General features: G+C 40.6%; 1 protein-coding gene across 4 annotated transcripts in view; it reads right to left on the bottom strand.

Moving 5' to 3' along the window:
- COL8A1 (collagen type VIII alpha 1 chain) overlaps positions 1 to 18756 on the bottom strand; it is a 112204-nt gene extending 93448 nt beyond the window's left edge. The window contains exon 1 of one of the 4 annotated variants that reach the window (XM_024203580.2): positions 18690 to 18756. The gene's annotated coding sequence lies outside the window, so the exon portion shown is untranslated. Of the gene's footprint in view, positions 1 to 18556 lie in introns of all 4 variants that reach the window. The other 3 variants (XM_024203581.2, XM_024203582.2, XM_024203583.2) reach the window with 3 other exon arrangements.
- Between the last annotated feature and the right edge of the window lie 288 nt (positions 18757 to 19044).

Below are 19044 nucleotides of genomic sequence, written 5' to 3' on the forward strand. Positions count from 1 at the left end.
GACTTTACACATGTGAGTAGTTCCTTTCACTCACATGCATGAATTTTTGCAGGAACAGGGCCTATCCGCTGGTGTTATTGAGAATAGAATTTGGCCCAAGATATTTAGCGTATGACTTTATTGAAAGTGTGTGTATATACCCCCATGATTGTGTTTGTATATAAAATCATGTTTGTTTTACTAACAGAAAAATAATCAATAAAGTCCTGTTCCCTTAATCATACCACCTATACAAAGGCATGCAAGGTCTGTAAAGTGCATCAGGAAGGATATATAAAGTTCCAGTACTGCTAAGTTAAAGACTTAACATGCTCTAGTGGGAATTTTATACAATTAGTTTTTAATACACCTATCTCTGTTATGTATAATTTGATTCTTTGCTCTACACTGATCCAACACAAAGCTAGTATTTTAGTGTTCCTTGGGCGAGAGACTGCAGTTTATTTTTTTTTAAATTAAAAAGTAGGTATATGTTTATTGGTTCTGCTTGCTAGAAAAATATGGCTTTGATTATTCTTAAAACTCTTGATTCAATCTAGTTTGAGAGTCAAGATATCTTATTTTTTACTGCCCATACAACATATTGTGCATTTTAATTCAGATGCAATCCAAGGTACTGTACAATGGACTTGCATCAAAAGAGATTGTTGCAGCAGGCTCTGATTGGAAAGTGAAGTGTAATTTAAGAACTATTAACAACAGAAAGATAACACAAACAGTTCAGACTTTGGACTAGTCATTCTCCTAGTGGTTCAAAATGATGATTTTTAAGACAGAAAAAATGTTAAGTTAATAAAGGAAATATTATTAACCCCCTGAAAAAATAAGAGTTTGCCTAAACACAAGGCTTTAAATAGCCTCAAAGCATTAAGTGCCAGCTCTGTTCTTTCCCAGTGTTAGATTTTCATTAGTTTATTACCAAATTTTAGGCCGAGGCAGCCTATTTAAATACATTAATAATATCCCATTACCGGTGACCAACCTTTCTCTGATACTTGTCTGTCTCTCTTTTCTTTTGTCTGGATCCCTGACCCTCTGCGATTCCACCCACTTTGTCTTGCCTAAAAATGATTACCGGTAATTCTTTACACCAATGGGATTTTTTAACTCCATGCATCACTCAGCTGTATCTGCAGAAACATGAAACCCTGAGAGGGTATCAAAGTGAGAACTACAGTTTTCCTGAGTTTTGTAACAGTATACGACAAAAGGTTCTAGCTGTTTGTCCCAATTACAGCAAGAAGGCTGAATTTGCAGCTAGTTAGTTAATGATGTAACTGGTAGTATTTGGTAGGAGAGGAGATGTGGGAAACCATTTTGGGGCAGAAGATCATTGTGAAAGGCTGATATATGTACTTCAATTTCAAACAGGCCTTACTGGTGTCTACTTCTCATGGGAAGTTGTTGACACTCGTACTTGCTTCCAAAACTAGAATTAATGTGCTCATCCCTAAATAATGTATTGTTGTAATATTTATATTGATGAATAGGGCCAAAATCCCTCTGACATTTAGCAAAATGAGTCATATTTCATGCTTTTGGGGTCATCTGCCACTATATTTCACAGCTGTGACATTTTGACCAGAAAAAAATTAAGTGGGTGGGTGGCGGGGAAATGTTTACAGTGCTTTTGAAAAATAAACTTGTAGTATGCAAGTGACCTAAAATCAATAGGACAATATTTGAATGACTTCTGCTGTCCAATCTCAACATCCAGTAATGGAGACAGTAGCAGTATTGAAAATCAAATTTAGCACGAGTTTTCTTGTTCAAATGTTTTAATAGCAATCAGACATGATATTAAATATCAATATTAAAAGACAGACCAGGAAAACTGTATAAGGCTATATATACACTATTCAGAATTATGAAAACATCATAAACTATGTAAACTTTGCTTATTTCCAGTGATATTGTCAGAATATGTCTATAATATGTATAGCCTTATAATTCACATGCAAAGTATTCTCTCTTTGGACTGTCTATCGTATATTTCAGAGGCTCACTATTTTTTTCCATTCCTGCAAAGCTGCGGTTTCTTTCATGTTACAGCAGTGAGTTTCAAGCTGACAAACTATTGAAAGATTTGAATGAGTGAGAGCTGGAAAACTGAGAGACAACATTTAAATATTTTATTCACAATATTAATCACCTCAGTTTATCATGAAGGCCAGACGACAACAAATTGCCTCAACCTAAGCTAATACCTAAGTGGATTTTTTCTAAAAAACGAATAGCAGTCGACAGATCTGAAATGTGCACTCCATGAAAATATTTTTCCACTATGGCTTTTCCAAAAAAACAGAAGTTCAAAGCTTAACTAGGATATGTTATAAAAGAACAAATTTACCATGACACTTAAAGACATGAGTCAGTGTGTTTGGCTTTTGGGTGCAGAGTTCATGTTACTTGTCAAGACAAGATTTGAAGCAAAGAAATGTGTTTGTTTTTATATCATTTTCAGTAAAGAACTTATCAATACTGTATTTGCCTGAATCAAAGCTATACTATGTTACGGCCCTTTCCATCTGAAGATCTCAAAGCACTTTAAAAATATTACTTAATTAAAATTCACAACACTCCTACATGATGAGCCAAGTATTAACATCCTCATTTTACAGATGGGGACACTGAGTCATAAAAAGTTAAGTGATTTGACCCAAGTTTACCATCAAGTCAGCAGCAGGTCTAGGAATAGAATCCAGGGGTCCTGACTCCCATGTTTTCACTCTACTAAAGAATAGTCACTTTCATTAGAGAGTTGCACAAGCAAAACAAATAGTATTCAAGCAGAAAACAACGTGGAGAAGGTTCTAACATTCTATAGCTGGAACTAAATTTAATCTGTGTAACAGTGAATGTGTTTATGTTCTAGACTTTGTGGTCTTTTTAGTGGTGGAACTTACAGGGTACAATGGCCACTTGGACAACACTTCACCAAATTAAACCATGGTTGTAAAATCTGACTTTTTGGTCAGAGTGGCAGGTGTTTGTTTATCTCACCCTTTTCCCTAATGACATTTGGTTGGAATCTGATTCCACCACATACTTTGACACAAATCGGCACCGTTATAGATTTTCACATGCACCACCTACTGAATTGCTAAAATTCAGATGCATGCAATAACATTTATTGTACCACCTACTGCATTGCTAACACCATTTCCTGCAGCCCCTGACTTCTCCCCACAGATCTCTCATCCAAGTATTAAATTCAGCTCAGCCCTCCTGGTACAGAATCTTAAATGTTGTGTAAGAAGAAACCACAGGACCAAGGGCAGGGCTAAAACTGACTCTCCTCACACAAACTATGCAGGTATATATGACTAATTCCCCAGAGTCCTGTTAACAGGTACGGACCTTGGCAGAAAAATGGTTGCTAATTAAGGGCCAGATAACACTTGTCTCTCTGCCAGTGTGCAAGTGGAGGGTGGGGAGAGAGTTCAAGGAATTTTGTCCCCTTAACCCACGTTTAGGCATAATCCTGATCCTTGTGCTCCCTGATGGGGGATCTCTAGCAATGCTGGCAGTGGGGTAAGGGCAGGTCCTGCCCCATTTCAATGCCAGCCATTGTAACAGGCCTCATGCAGGGGGAGCACATGCTGCTCTGGTCCATGCCCCCACCTTACAATCTCTTGCAAGCGACAGAGAAAAACATACTCATAAGGGAAGTTAGGAAACTCTGATTTGTAACCTTGATGGTAGATAGAACAGGAGAGACTGTGGGCCCAAGAAAGCCAAGTATTTTAGGCATCGGGTAGAGGCCATTGCCAGACATAGGATACCAGACAAGATGTGCCATTTGTCTGTTCTTGAATGGAATTTCCTATGTTCCTATTACTGAGCAAACTCTATTTATTTATAATAGAACAGCTTCTGGTTTTGTAGAGATGGTATGCAGCACATTCTTTTTCTCTCTTTGTAATTCTCATAGCTAAGTTTAAACATTTAAAAGTAATTTATTAAGCAAGATGAAGTTAATGAGACTCACAGGTCGGCAATTTGCTTTGTCATTTAGATAAGGGGTGAATCACTAAAGGCCTGGAAATTTGGTTCTGTTCATGGTAAATTTAGAGGTTTCTCTGAAGCTTAGCTAAACTAACATGCAGAAATTAGGCTAAGGTTCTCACAAGATCAAGGCCAGGATTTTCAAAAGTGACTAGTGATTTTGTGTGTCCACCTTGATATACCTTAAAGGAGCCTGATCTTCAACCAGTGCTGAGCACCCTCATTCTGAAAATTGAGTACCTTTAAGGTGTCTCAAGTTTGGCAGTTTCACCTCTCTGCCTCAGTTGCTCCATTGGTAAAAGGGAACAAGGTAGTAATATTTACCTACACTACCCCCCCAGGAGTCCAGTTACTTTGGTGTAACAGAGTTCGGAATCTGACCCAAAGTGTAATTAGTTAATGCTTACGTGCTGACAGCTATCATGATCCTATGTGTACTATAACTTGTGTATTGTCTGGAGGGCAGAGAACAAACTCTCACACTCATTGCTAGACATAGTCTGGACACTTATTAGCACAATAGATACCTTTTTTTTTCTGTTGAGGGTTTTTTCCAATACCACTAAATAAACTTAGCTGTGTTTAGCTGTGACTGGACAAGACACAGCTGAACATGTTGGGTTATATTGAGTGAGCTCAGCCCCCAACAATAGCTTAGTCAGAACTGTTTTATGAATTTATTTCTTTGTAAGCATTGTTGATCAACAGTTGTTATATGACATTTTAGCTGGTCTACATTCTACAAAGTTTATTAGTAATGGAACATCTCATTTTTTGTATTACCAAACTGTATTAGATCATCAACTTTTGAGATGGTCTGGATGCTGGAACAAGGGTTGAGGCAGATACTGCTGGCTGCAAGCTTAATCTCCTGGACAGAATCCTATGACAGTCCACACAGTAGACTCTAGGCAAGAGAAACTGGCACAACGTGCCAGTTGGATAGTATAGTCATAGTATAGCTTAGAGAAGGAATCCAGAGGCTCTGTGGTGATTTGAAATCTGAGTCCATGGTTTGCACATGGCCCCTGACTTTATAGAGGCTAAAAAATAAACCCTGGGTGCTCTTCTCCCTCACACAGACACACACACATGCACTTTGGAGTATTCAAAATCCAGATGCAGATCCACATTTGTCAGTGAGGGCAACCTCTAACATCGTGAGACTGTGTTAGCCGACAGAAACTCCTGTGAGGAGGCTGCTGCTCCTGCACAGGTATAGTCTAGCCAAGAACAGTGTATGCTTCCTCCTAAGTATTTAGCACAACTGCAGCTAAGTGGTTGTTTATTCAGAAATGAAGGGAATAGTCAATGAAACCAGTGATCTTTACCGACACGACCACCACTGTTTAACCATTATACTAGACAGTGTCATCTTGCCTAAGGGTGTCTGGAAATCTGAGACAGTACAATATGTAGTACAGTCCCAGAAAGGAATAGGAGCATTGGGGAAAGAACATAACACTAATTGACAGATGCTGGCATCATTCTTAGCAGTAGTCCTTTCTCAAGGCGGTACCAAAATGAGGCTGTCTGGTTTACCCACAGGCAGGTATCTGGACGTTTTTCTTGGCAGGCAGCGGTATCACCAGTTATTTGGCATTGTGATTCTTGCCCACGTCTCGCCTTTCCTGTTTTTGCTGATGAGAAAGGACAGGCTTGCAGCTAAGGCATTGGACTGGGGATTAGGCGAGGTGGGTTCTGTTCTGAGCTCTGACAGGCTTTCTCTGCATCTTTGACCAAGTCACTTATACCAGACTTTTCAAAACTGCGCAGGCACCCACAAACGGGATGAGAGTTTCAAAAGAGTGAAGCTTCCATTTAGGCACTGAGATAAGCTTGAAGGAGCTCTTCTGAAAATCTGGCCACAAGTGTCACAGTGGGAGCTGTTGGGGTGCTGAGCACCCTTGTGAAAATGGCCCTTATTGAGAAGCCTGTTGTGGGAATTGAGTTCTTCTGTTTGCCCCAGTTGCGGGTGCTGAGCACTTGAAATCCGTCCGCGAGCTGTTTAGAAAATCTGGTCCCGCATCTCTCTCTGCCTCAGTTTCTGGTAAAATGGGGGTAATACTATTTCCCAGAGTGTTTGTGAGGATAAGTTCATTGATCTACTGTAAGATGTAAGATGCTCAGATGCTTCTTTAGCAAGGGGAGGGAGTTGCAGTTTTTAGCATAATACCTTTCCAGACATACCAATCATCTGTGTTAGCAGGAGTGTTTTCAAGGGACGGCAGCAGGAGACTGGGAGTCAGGGCTAGCTCTATGTGAAATTCACACTTCTGCTGTTTTGCAGATTTTTCATCTATTATAATTATTATTTGCCTTGTGGAAGAACGTAGGGGCCTCAGTGGTGGACCACAGTGTGCCAGGCGCTATACAAACACACAACAAAAAGACAATGCCTGCCCCAAAGAGCTCATAATCTAAGTATAAGACAAGAGACAAGTGAACATGACAAACAGATGTGGGAGCACAAGGTAAACGGTTAAATACCACCATTCTTGCCATTTTCTTTCACTTGATTTTACAAGCCCACCCTTAAGATTTGCTTTATTCAGCATTTCTATCAAAAATTGGCTATTTTCATATCAGATGCATGCATGCAAAAATTGTAATTCTACTTTTTTTTTGTTTTTAACTCAAAGGCCATCTTGGCTTGGGAATTGAGCCATTTTTCATTCACTAGAGGCTTGGTATGCCCCCAAACTGGGAGATCTGGAAGTTTATGTGTTTCCTGTAGCACAGGGGTGGGCAAACTTTTTGGCCCGAGGGCCACATCTGGGTATGGAAATTGTTTGGCGGTCCATGAATGATCACAAAATTGGGGGTTGGGGTGCAGGAGGGGGTGAGGGCTCTGGCTGGGGTGCGGGCTCTGGGACGGGGCTGGGGATGAGGGGTTGGGGGTGCAGGAGGGTGCTCCGGACTGGGACTGAGGGGTTCGGAGGGCGGGAGGGGGATCAGGGCAGGGGGTTGGGGCATAGGAGGGGGTCAGGGGTACAGGCTCCGGGCGGCGCTTGCCTCAAGCAGTTCCCAGAAGCATTGGCATGTCCCCCCTCCGGGTCCTATGTGGAGGCACAGCCAGGTGGCTCTGCGCATTGCCCCATCCTCAGGCGCCATCCCTGCAGCTCCCATTGGCCATGGTTCCCAGCCAATGGATAGGAGCCAGAGGAGGGGGACATGCCGCTGCTTCCAGGAGCCGTGCGGAGCGGGGCAAGCCCCCGACCCCGCTCCCCAGCTGGAGCACCAGAGCAGGGCATACGCCAGACCCCGCTTCCCAGCGGGAGCTCGAGGGACGGATTAAAACTTCTGGTGGGCCAGATGCGGCCCCCGGGCCATAGTTTGCCCACCCCTGCTGTAGCATATGCTATCAACAGGGGCATCTGCTGGTCTTTCTTCCAACTCACCACATCTCCTCTTCTCCTGGCAGCATGGGTCTCTCATGATTCATGGTACCATTACCTTCCTTCCTACAGATGGGCCACACCTCACTTTTCCATTCTCATCCCTCTGGCACTACCAGAACCAATCCGAGATAACGGTACACAGAATTTCTCATAGGCCTGCTGAAGGATGTCGTGCATAATGGCTGTCCTCTGGCTACATTTGCTAAACACAAGATGCCTCAAATGCACAGTGTTTTCAGGGAAGGGAGAATGACAATTTTAGGACCACTGCTCTTTTTGGCCTCTTTCCTGTCCATTGGGATTAGAGGCGGGTATGGATAATAACTGTTTATCATTCAAGTGGAGGAACGCTGCAAATATTTTACAGTGCATAGCAATACCACAAAGCAATTTAGGACAGGAAGTGAAAAACCGAAATGCTGTGTCCAATGTAGATTACATCTGGTTTCTAAGGAAGCAAAATAAATTCCCACATTGTAATTTGGCCAAGATGATGACAATAAGTCCTCTAGTCTTGTGAAAAGTACCATAAGGTCAATGCAAGACAACTGTTGAAGACTGTAGTTTCACATGTCAAACAGGAGATGGCATCTCCAGCAGCCAATCTCCCCTAGTGCCATGCTGGGATATTCATTGCTTCAGCCTCACTCAGAAATAAGAACACCACCTACTGTATTGCTAAAACCACTTCCTGTAGCACCCGAGTTTTCCCTACAGATTTCTCATTCAAGTCTTGAATTCAGCCCAGCCCTCTGTGATGTAGAAACTTAAATGCTGTGCAAGACTGCAAGTCTTGTGTTACTGTAGAAGCTCAGAGTTACAAACACCAGTTATGAATCGACTGGGCAACCACACACCTCATTTGGAATCGGAAGTATGCAATCCGACAGCAGCAGAGACCAAAAATAAAAATAAAAAAGAACAAATACAGTACAGGACTGTGTTAAACATAAACTACTAAAAAAAAAGGGAAAGTTAAAAAAATATTTGAAAAGGTAAGGAAACTTTCTGTGCTTGTTTCATTTAAATTAAGATGGTTAAAAGCAATATTTTTCTTCTGCATGGTAAAGTTTAAAAGCTGTATTAAGTCAATGTTCAGCTGTAAACTTTTGAAAGAACAACCATAATGTTTTGCTCAGAGTTAAGAAAACCCTCCATTTCCTAGGTGTTTGTAACTGTGAGGGTCTACTATACTTCTACCAGTGTCAGGATAAAAACAGCAGAAGAGCACAGCAGTATTGTGACAAGTGTTACTGTGTTTTAAAATGTCTAGTGAAATCAAACCCTATTATTGTACCAGTTTTGAGAGTCAAGTTTACTACAGTGTAAGCAACATTGTACAAGAGTGTTTTATAGCGTGAGGAGTGATTTTAAATAGCTCAGCGAGACAAAAAGTTTCTTATTACAATGATTGTTATCTGATGTGGTGGAGCAAGGGAAGGGGAAAGGATGGGCTGGTGCTTCTTGGGTCTGAGCTTACAAGGTGCTGAGTGCCTCTGCAGAAATGCTAAGTAACTTCAGGCCCCTTTAGCTACAGTGGGAATTTAAGGACTGAAGTATCCCCAAAATAAGCACTTTGCAGAATCAGGCCTTTTGTCTATGAATTTTCACTGAATTACAAGAACATCTGTCAAAATACACCTAATGGATTTTTATATATACGTGTGTGTGTGTGTGTTTCCTCATTTTGATGTAGTAAACAATGCGTAGCAAGTATAAATGGACAACAGCTGGGAGAATATCTCCAACTGTCCACAAATATTTGCTCCAATAAATAATTCTGTTTGCTTTGCCTATGTTTTGTGCCCCTTTTGTGTTCATTTTCAGTGACTATTCTAGATTAGTGTTAGGAATGGTGTTGGAAACAGCATTTCAAGTGAATATTATTGGATGTTCATTGCAAGTGAATTCTGAACTCCTTAAGGGTAGTATTTATTTCTGAAATCTGATTCTAAGAATTATCTTTATCCAGTTGGGAAACAGGGATCATAGAAGCTATATGCCCTATCAAAATTAACCAACACTTTGAATTTCAGGGACTAAGTAGTTGCAACTGGCTGCTCATGAACAATCTACAGTCAACGATCAAAGAGCATCAAGTCTTTAAAAAACAAAACTTAAAAATGATTTGGTAGTTCCACAGTGGCACAAAACCAGAAATTTTAGGGCTTCAAATGTGTGTCTCCCTGTGACCAAAAATCAGCCTTGCTTTTTAAGATGCAGTTTTTACTATGAGAAGTGATACATGGATATTATTTCTAATTTCATATGACCATGGACTTCGGCTAGTGAACATGGGCAGCAACTAATTTTCGTATGCAAACTTATGGCACAATAAAAAGATGTTTGAGTCAGTGATGGCTTAAGCAGGTAGGCCTAGATCTTCAAGATCTTTAAGGATCTGGGCCTCACTGACACAATAAAGCATCTCATTTCTGAGAGAGCAAATAATGGTCTATAGGCGTCTCTCTGGTTGGGCACTGGGAATTCTTGGGCAATGGCAACTGTGAAAGCCAATGTAGCACAGCTCAAATGGAGCCATGCTATGTGGAACTGGGGAGAATTGTAGGAGTCTCCATGACAGGCACAGAACTGCCTTTGGCTGCAGGAGGAACCCTTGGGGCGATAGATTAGCATCCTTCCCCCATGGAATGGGTGAACACATGCACGTCTCCACAAGAGAGTGTTTCAGGGGGATCATTGCACAGTTCTATACACATCCCGCTGTTCCTTTCCTATAGGTATTTCCCAGGGAAGAAGTGATCTGGACCATGGCAACTGGAGGGGGAAAGGAGCTCCAGCCCTCACTCCATCTTGTACATCTTCCTGCCAGTTCAGGGTCCTTCACTGGAGAATATACTGTAGTGCTATTCATCAACAAGGCCTTGACATGAATCCTTATGGTTACTGGCTCGCTCATTCACACAGGGACAGCTAAAAAGTGCACAAGTGCAGTAGTGACTATGACCCGACAGGCAGGTAGTGATTTTTGAAGTATACAATCGTCGAGTCTTTACAAGTCATCTACAAGTATTAGAGGGGTAGCCGTGTTAGTCTGGATCTGTAAAAAGCGACAAAGAGTCCTGTAGCACCCTGTAGACTAACAGAAGTATTGGAGCATGCGTCTGACGAAGTGGGTATTCACCCACGAAAGCTTATGCTCCAATACGTCTGTTAGTCTATAAGGTGCCACAGGACTCTTTGTCACTTTTTACAAGTCATCTACAGTTACACACTGGAAATTGTTCCCTGGGCAATTGTTTTGGTTTCAGAATAGGTTGAAGCGATCCCTGTGAGTGATCGCAGAAGATAGGGATAGAGTCTGCCTCCCATTTTCAGAGGAAAAGCTAGATTTCGTTGAACTCCCCCCATACCCACACCTTTCTGCAGGGCTGGCAGGAGTCTCTCCATTCACTGGAGCGCTCTGTGCAATTTGTGGGTTTTTATTCTATTCTTTTGACCAGAATGTGGCTTTGGCCCATTGAGTGCTCCTCCCTACCTGAGCAGCAACCACAGAGGCAGTTTATTACTGAACAGAAATCTAAGAATCAGTTTTGGCCAGAGCTGCCTTGGAAAGTTCACTTACTAACATTGCTTTGGTTTTATTTCAAAAATGTCTTGACAAGCACTGACATTTTTGGAACCGTTAAAGCACAAAAAATTTATTCCTAAAGGCCTACATTGTCATTTCCCCCCACAGCAAACGATGTGATGTGCTACTATGGTAATTTCTAGCCACTGGTTGAAAGGGAATAAGCTCAGAGTGCTGCCTTTTAATTTTTTTAAATGTATTTTATGTGAATTTTAGTGCTGGTGGGAGGTACTGAATTAACTACTCTGTAGATTTAAGTTTTCCCTTCATCCACAAAACAGGTAAAGTAAGGACACTGCAATGTAAGCTTCCCCCATTAGCCTGCCTCTGTTCCTCAACCTGAACCCAGAGTGACCACCTTGTAATTCCTCTGCTGGGGCTGCCAAAAAAGGACCACATTTGCTGGTTTTATTATAGTGCCCACTGTCTGCTGAGAAATGGACTAGGATCACTGATATCACTGTACATAAAAATGCTGAGCAATTGAACAGTTTTGAGGGTTTGAGGGAATTAAGCCAAATTTGGAGTAAAATTCTGCTCTCCAGGCCAGGAAAGATATCAGCTCTGATATCCTGCTCTGACTAGAGTTCCATGCAAGATGGGAGAACAGAACATCAAAGTAGCTATCAGTTGTGTGGCTATGAGAACTGAATATTTGCCTAGCTTTCTTCAGTCAGATATGATGGTATATGATTTGGGACCTTACCATTTTCAATTATGTTCTTTTAAAAATAATATTGAATAAATCTGAGGCAACATCAGTACCTTTATTGGAGAGGTTGTAATCTCTTTTTGTTACTTCAGTTCACAACAAAAGGGGCCTTGTTGGGCCTTTGATTGAGTTTTGGATGTGTGGATAGCAGCAGTGGCCAAAAATGCTTTTCTCCAAATTCTCTTGACTTGAAGGTCAAATGCAGACCATACCATGGTTATCTGTGCCTTCCTTGCCTCCTGCTGTAGTGTAGAATGAGGCTCCCCATTAGCAGGGAGTGGATGATACAGATGTTTCAAAGAATAGTTTATTTCTGGCTTCTACTCATTGTGTTAGTTTTGACTTATAGTGCCCTTTGTGAATTGGGTTCTGTGTACCCTAAATGCCACCTCTCTCTCCATGATATCCTTGGCAGCTGAAATCAGCTGAGATGCTTGACCCGAGAGTCCCTAGATTTGTGCATCTGGGGCCTGGTGGATAGATTATTCTCAGCAAAAACCACTTGACTGTGGAACTTGCTTCTCCCCCCTCCCCGCTCTCTCCCCCACCCCCCACCCCCCACCCCCCACTTGGTCTGAAATAGCCAACATTTATTGAGCTTCTCAACAGGCACCATAATCTGTTTACACAAGACTTTCCTTAGGGGATCAGGGAAAATGGGCTTAGGTTGGGATGCTCTCCCCAAGTGTCATTTGTTTAATGATCTGTAAATATGGACTTTTTATAGCTATTTTAAAATGTTACATTTTTGGGGTTGCCTAGAATGTTTGTGACAGACAATACATTTAGAAACGTTTAAAAATCAGTGTGTAATAGCTACATCCATGGTCCTCTTGGAGAAGAGGCGCAAGGTGTGGGTTTAGTATATTATGCATGATGGAGGGATGCACTAACTGAACAGTCTGGTAAATCACAGGGCTGGCAAGATGTGAGATGCTTGACGGAATGGTTCTAACCTCCTTGGAATTCACTATTATTTTTGAGTGCCCTTCTGTTGAACTCGGTGTAGGTATGGATGAGACCCTGTAATGAATGATGTCCACATACATGCACAGACACCACAGTCATCAGCTTATTGCACACATGCAGCACTGAGAATAGGATTTACGACCTTTGCCTCCACAAACACAGCTGCTCCACAAACTGTAGTCTCTGCAGCCAGCAGAGGGAACTGATAAACACTCAAACAGGTCTGATTTCCCTCCCCCATTCCCATTCCCACATCCTGCCGTCTAGAAGAGGGCCCTGGTTCACACTTACTTTCAAGAAGAGACCCTTACATCTAACCCCTCAGCAGCTTACCCTTATATGCCAGATGCTCTGAATTTTATTTAGCTGGCTTCTGCCATGAAATATAAACTTTTGCACCAGATCTCAGTACATTAAAAGATGCCCATATGCGAAATAGTGATACAATTCTATCATCTATTGACAGATTAAAATCATTATACACCAAAGTAATATGAGAAAGCATTGCTACATTTCAGAAATATATGAATAAAGACCAAGCAGAATTATTTATTGGTGTGTAGTGTATCCATGACCGCAGAGATCAGGCCTAGCTATTATATAGCTCAAACACATGGGGATACAGGGCTAGAATCCTTGTCAGTCAGGTGCATATGTGTAGTCCTATACAACTTAACAGTGGCTCTCCAAACTACTGTACCCTTTTCAGGAGTCTGATTTGTCTTGTGTATCCCCACGTTTCACCTCACTTAAAAACTACTTGCTAACAAAATCCGAAATAAAAATACAGAAGTGTCCCAGTACGCTGTTACTGAAAAATTGCTTATGTTCTTATTTTTACGATATAATTATAAAATAAATCAAGTGGAATATAAATATTGTACTTACATTTCAGTGTATAGTATATAGAGCAGTATGAACAAGTCATTGTCTGTATGAAATTTTAGTTTGTACCGACTTCACTAGTACTTTTCATATAGCTTGGCAAATATCTAGATAAATTGCTGTAGCCCTGGAAGACCTCTTAGTATCCCCAGGGTATATGTACCCCTGGTGGAGAACCACTGACTTAAGCAAAAGGAGAATTCCCTTGGCTGCTACCAGTAGTAGATCCCTTATCCTCTTTGAGGACATGCCACAAGAGGGCAACATCATTCACTCACATAATCCTAGTATATCACAGCAGGAAAATTAGGAAGCATCCAATATAATTATTTATTATTTTAAATCTCCTTAATTTTCATTAAAAATGCAACAAACAGCCAATGTTCCACTGTCTTTTCTTGTTGCCTGGCGTAGCCCTTCCTAATAATCCGATGACCAAATGTTATTCTTAGAAGTGCAACATTTGTGAGAATAGAAAATTATCTCCCAGAAGGGCAAAGAACCCAGGAACAGAGTAGCTTTTATGTCAAGAAACTGAGTAGTAATGGCAGAACATGTGGATGTTAAAGTTCAGAATAAAATTCAGCCCTTTGCTGTCTGAGATGTGTAAAATGAAGTGGTGGTAGAGGGGTGAAAAATTCCTGAGCTGCTCTGTCTGCACACTGCAGAGTGGATGGGGTGCCTGAGTGCTACTTATTCCTGCTGCAGAAGTGAATAGCTTGCACTCTCTGCAGTGTCTGCAGCTAGACAGCGGCAAAGTAGCCTGGTCATTCCCCCAAACTGGATAGAACACCCTCCTCTCCCTTTGGAGCTGTAGAATATGGACGGATAAGTTAATCAACGTTTCCCCCTAGCACTCAAGGGTGTTTTTCTAAGTTGATCAATAGAACTAACAAAACTGTGCCTTAACCCAGACCCATTAATGCCATAATAATATAGACAAAGAAAACACCCACATGATTCTCAGGGTACAAATCTGAGGAATACAGGCTAGTTCTCTCAGTCAATTTCATTATAAACTCTATAAACCCTTCTGTTTCAAACCGAATTGCAGCTCTTTGTTTCCCCTGCAGACTCTTCATTTATACCTATCCCTGAGCTTATATTGCAGTACTTCAAGATGCATTACAAACTGCTACCATCCTTCACCAGGTCATTTGCACCAGATGCTTGGTCTTGGTTCTTCCTATTCTAATAAATAGCATTTCTTATTAGTGTTACTGATCTTTTAATTGTCTGTCTCACATGCTCAGAGTTCTGTCCCAGTGTTCCATGTCCACAGTGAAAACTTTTATTTTAAAAAAAGAGGAGACAGTGCCCCCAAAGGCTGCTATGACAATTATTTCTTAGACCAAACATCAGCATATGATAGACATCCAACAAATGGGGACAGGCAGCACTAGCTCACTTCTGTTCCCTTCCAAATAAGTATTTCTCCACAGAACTATAGACTGTTCCATATACCAACAGCCAACCAGAGTCTGACACTCTCATTTGTCTCCTCATATTTATCCACCATTCTGGACACAGAAATGGGAGCCATAGTTCTTTCTCACATGCTGTTTTGCAGGGAGCTGATGGTTAGGGAAAGAGTATTTCAAGTTTACACACTGCACATGAGGAGGAGGCTCAAAATTCATGAGCCACTGACTCTCCCCTCCCCCTTTCTTTTAGGACAGTGCAGTTGTAGAAATTCAGTGTTAAAATTCTGTGCTTTCATAAACGGGCTTTGGGGACCCAGACTTCAGGGAGAGGGCAAAGGGGAAAGATTTTTTTTTTGTGGTATTGTCATGTGAGTTACAGAGATGCCACCAGGGAGAGAGTGTAAAAAGAATGAGTGCTTTAGAATTGCATTGCACAATAGCAAGGAGCACCACCAAAGACTAGAAGGGCAGAGGATGGAAATTTGTTCTGATATTTCTCACACCAGTGCCAATCTCTGCCAAAAAATATTAATCTAATTACCACACTATCGTGCAAACTCATAAAAATAACATGATGCATGTAATAGCATATAAATAATTCTGCATCAAAATCTCCCACTTTCTATACAAACTTAATTTTTAAGGTTTATCATTACTTAGTTGTCAAGTACCAACTGCAGTATGTGTGTATCACACACAATTTCTTGGCTATTGATTGTAGATAGAGGAACCTGATTTTGCTCATTCTGCCTGAGGTAGCTCAGGCCCAAGGAAGCAAAGGGGGGGATGCACAGTGGATAAGAAAAGATGATTTTCTTCTTAAAGCACTAGACTGGGGCCCAGAACTGGGTTCAAGTCCCTCTTCTGCCACAAATTTCCTGTATGATCATGAGCAAGACACTTAGTCTCTCTGTGCCTCCACTCCCCACTTGTAAAAATGAAGGGGAACAATACTTCCCTATGTTACACAGGTGTTGTGAGGATAAATTCATGAATGTTTATGAGGCTCTCTGATACCACGGTGATGGTGATTAGTATCTACAAAGTAAGTATATGGTTTAACCTGTGTAACTAGGGGTCTGGTACAAAGCCCCTTGAGTTTCTCCATTGATTTCAATGGACTTCAGATCAGTCCCTTAATGAATAGTATTAAAATATAGGTGCAGCCACTACAAGGAATGACTGGACATTTCCACCCCAACCTTTTTTTATCTTCATTATGGCCCCGTTAGTGTGGCTTTAAGATTAATACATTCTATCAACTCAGGGGGGTTTATGCCATGCTCATTGCACTCGTATCTGAGCACCTGCTTCCACCGCCACTTCCAATTTTTTTTTTAACGTATCTGCACCACTGTTTTTAAAAGACTGGGTGCAGTGTTTCATTTGTGCTAGGGCTTGCCACAGCTGAGCCCCAGCACTTCTAGGCTTGGCAGTTCACAGCCCCGGCACCTTGGGGCTTGTTGCATGGGTTATGAATATAAAAAAATTGAGCCACCTCTTTCATTACAAATTAAGCACTGATTGGGTGCATCTATGGGTGTGCTTTTGCTGTTCAAACTGAACAGTATTATTTGCTCTCAGAGCAGAAATTGGTCTTTATAAAAATCAGTTTTCATTTCAGCACCAAGAAAAATGAGGGCTGTGTTACAAACCTTGAAAGCACATGTCTAGAAGGGTAACTTCTCTTGGATCCCTGCTGCATTCAACTTTCCTTAGTTCAATACTACACAATGATGCTTGGCTGAATTAACTGCCCATTTTAAAGGATAAATTGACCTCAGGAGATTCTAGTTTAGTTTAATTAGACACAAAGTTTTTATGATATGTTCCAGGATCTATTTTCATATGCAAAAATAACACATTTCACAGCAATCTCTACTGAAAGGTACTTCAGAGCATGCAAATGTTCTGTGTCAAATGTATTTTGTGATGTGTTTCTTCCTGGAAACTGCTCTACCAGGTAAGGCAACACAGTGCATGAGAACCAAGACTTCATGGTAGGATTTTATTTTAAGCTAAATTCTACAAATAATACATTCCTAAAATTATATTTTCTATGTTCTTCTGTACAAAACTATCAGATGTTAAGTAGGAAATAAGAATTTGCAAGATAGTGTTGGAATATCAGTTAGGAAAAAACCTATTAGGCTTTTTTTGTGAGTCTCATGGAGGAAGTTTATGTGGATTAATTGTTTTTCAAAAAGAACAGTTTTTACTCCAACTTATGCATGCTGTGGAATGTACTGTATTTTGTTCTTAGTAGCAACCTCAGGATTTTTTTATTTTTTTTAAACACTTATGTAACCTTTCAAGGAAACAGTTGAAGATGTTGATTTTTTTATACTCATTTGAAAGATAAAATAGATAATGTGTAAGATATAGGACAGATCTCCTAGATACACTACACAGACAACAGTAGCATGAACAGTTATGCTGAGGTTATACAACTCTATCGTAGCTACTGTATCTGTAGCTATTGTGCAGAGGTGGTTATTTATAAAAAGACATTTTGTTTTAAAAAAAAAAAGTCTCAGGAAAGAAAGCAAAGCATTACTTGAAAAGGCGCTCTTTGGCTACAATGAAGAAAATACCAGCTTTTAACTGCAGAAATGTACTACATACAGAGTATGTGCATAGTAGGTATAATCAACATCTACTGTTCATATAATATTAATTCCTGATCTTTCTCATTGCTGAATACTATGGAGGCATTCTAGGATTAGGATTTGTATGATGAATTTGTTTAAACGGGTGACCATCTGTTAAAAATACCGACTCACAACTTAAGAAACTGGTACAAATCATTTAGATTCATCTCTGGGAGGGATGGACAGATGAACAGAGAGGAAAGTAAAAACATTTTAAAAAGACATTATCTGCTTTAATATGTTTAGCTTCTTAACTATCTCATATAGGCTAAAATATTTGATCTATTTAGTATTCTCTTCTTATAACATTTGAAATATATATATTAAAGATATATGAAGACAACTTTATATATCATCTATAAACATAGTTCAAACAGCTATAGATATAACGAAATTCATCAACACAGTGCTTTTATACATGATGTCCTGTTGTTGCAAGAGGTGGAATTTTGCTCTTGAACTATGTTCTTAAATCATGTTTAGTCCCAGATGGTGAATTCCCCCCCCCCCCCTTCTAACATCCACATGATTATTGTTCCTCTGTGAAGGCAGTAGTTCAAATATGTTTTTTTCCAAAGCAGTAAAACCTGGATCAGAAGATTTGCTGAAGCTGGCTTGTACATTTCAAAAACATCCCCAAATGACCAGCAGGCCTTTTGAGTGTACTGTATATTTTAAGGGGAAATGTTAGGTAGCTTTAAAGTGCACTTTTGTTGACAATTTTGACTGGGCTACCCTCACTGAGATGGAAAATATTAACAGAGTAAAAATTGTTAAAATTTGCCTGGATATAGTACTGAACTTTTCAAAATCAATCAGAACAGAAAAGAAAAGCTTTTCCCAGTCACATATGTTAGTCTTTCTCAGCAAGAAATGTTTTCATTTCATTGCTAAAACAACAGTAAGTTACTAACCTAAATGTCAGATGACTTGACATCTGAAAAAAGCTCCACCAACACCACGCAGCAAGACAGTGGTTCAGCTGACATTAAGACTTCCTCAAAACTAACCTGGTAGAATAGACGCCTGAAGTAGCAATAGCCTTACCTTGAGTGCACAAGTTCCAAGGAGAGGAGATGACTGGCTCGCAACAGTGGAGGACTGTGAAAGTGCTCTGATCAGCTGCTGGTAGCATGCACTTGGCTTTTATGTGCAGGTGGGAGGAGCTATTCCTTACAGTAGGTGGGCAGTGAAGAAAGCAGGCAGGGAGAACTCAAAAGGCACTGTACGATAGATCCTGTTCTTCAGGGAGTGAGAGGGAGGGGTGAGAGAGAGTTTGAATGGCATCACAGGGGAAGAAAACCCTGATTTATTTGTTTTTATTTCTCATTTGATTATAGCATTTATATTATTCCTCTCTAACTGGTACATTGTTCCAGTATATCATAGATATAATGATCCA

The sequence above is a fragment of the Terrapene carolina genome, unplaced genomic scaffold, assembly GCF_002925995.2.
Source record: "Terrapene carolina triunguis isolate 2854851 unplaced genomic scaffold, T_m_triunguis-2.0 Scaffold558, whole genome shotgun sequence".
Lineage (NCBI taxonomy): Eukaryota > Metazoa > Chordata > Testudines > Emydidae > Terrapene > Terrapene triunguis.